Source organism: Poromitra crassiceps, assembly GCF_964638095.1.
Source record: "Poromitra crassiceps genome assembly, chromosome: 28".
Taxonomy (NCBI): Eukaryota; Metazoa; Chordata; class Actinopteri; order Beryciformes; family Melamphaidae; genus Poromitra; species Poromitra crassiceps.
This window is the reverse complement of record NC_139651.1, coordinates 5,535,778-5,537,523: the sequence shown is the minus strand read 5'-3', so window position 1 is coordinate 5,537,523 and position 1,746 is coordinate 5,535,778.

The following is a 1,746-nucleotide window of genomic DNA, read 5'->3' as shown; positions in this document are numbered from 1 at the left end:
ACACGCACGCACACGCACACACACACACACACATGCACACACACACACACACACATGCACACACACACGCACACACACACGCACACACACACACGCACACACACACGCACACACACGCACACCAACAGCTGGCCCCGGTAAAAATGTGATCTTGATAATGAGTGAGGAAATTGGCCTCAGATGACGCACGGTTACTCCGAGGTGGAACTTGAGTACGGTAGTTTTTTGGGGGGGATTTGTACTTCTAAAGTATTTTTTATAATGCTATACTTTTACTCTTACTCCAATCATTTAAATGATAGATTCTGAGTACTTTTAAATGGACACTGAGTAAATGAGTAAATGTGTGTGTATGCGCGTGCGTGTGTGTGTGTGTGTGTGTGTGTGTCTGTGTGTGTGTGTGTGTGTCTCTGTGTGTGTGTGAGGTTTAGACTGATGCATCATGATGATATGATGACAGATATGATGCAGTTGGACTGATTGCATATTTGTTATGATTAATCAATAGGACACAGCAGGTTGGATCCACACTTGATTCCTTCAGGCTGTCCAGCAGCAGTTAAATGGATTCAGGAGCAGTTCATTTGGCAGCAGGCCGTTCAGTTCCAAAAGCTTGTTTGAATTGAACGTGAGTTTGTTGCGACTGTATCTGATGAAGCCGTTGGAGAGCCGCCAGCCAACCGCAGGCAGATAACAACTGCTTTGTCCTAAAGTCCTTTTGTGTTTACAAGCGTGTTGAGTGACTCGCTTACAACAACTCTATGAAGCACAGGCCAACTGAGGACACGGAACCGATCTCACATTTCAATTCACTTCTGTCGATGAACCAATAGAGTGCCGCAGAAACAAGTCCGGAAATCATTGATGCTAACAGTCCTGGTTCTTCACTGTTTTCGCCTATGGGAGTTTTGAATGGGTTTTTGGCGCGATGCTTCTAATAATCTCTCTGGGCAACGCTGGCTTAATCAAACGCGAACCAGTGTTTAGTAATATCATCTTCACACACGAGGACCACTTTTATGAGTTTTGAAGCTTTTACGTGCCATTAAAAGGGCGGCTAGCTAGCAAACGGCTAAATGAGACTACACTGTTGAGTCGACGGGGATATATACGTCAATAACGTCACCACTTCAAAGGACGAACACGGAAATTATCTTTCCCTCACCTGGTTCAGCCCCGTTCAGCCCGGGGTAATCAGTGCACACATCAACAACAGTCCAGGTTGAGTGCTGACGTGACGTGGAAGCCTATGCGACAGTGTGTAGTTCTGGATTAGCTTAGCTCGAGCTTTTTACTTCTAGGGCTCGCATTTACGCTACAAAACTCATGAAAGTGGTCCTCATGTGTGAAGATTATCCGACGGAACTCTGGTTCACGTTTGATTAATCTTGCGTTGCCCAGAGACCGTATTTGAAGCATCGCGGCAAAAACCCATTCAAAAATCCCATAGATAGAAACAGTGAAGAACCAGGAAGTCCGGGACTTCCGCGTTCTGACTACAAAAATACGTCATCCCTGCGGCTCTCTATTTGACGTTTTCATCGTCATTCAAATAAAAGATCGATTCGGGAATCTGCCCTTCGCTACAACTGCGCTGCTTGTCTATGATAATGTCGCACCGTTTCTCCTCTTTCTGTGTAGACTATGCTACCCTACAAGAGTCTCCGTACATAGACTTGCATGTCACTCTGACTCCCAAGCCGTCTAAATCAGCGATACAGACGTATTTACAAGTGTCACAGAAAC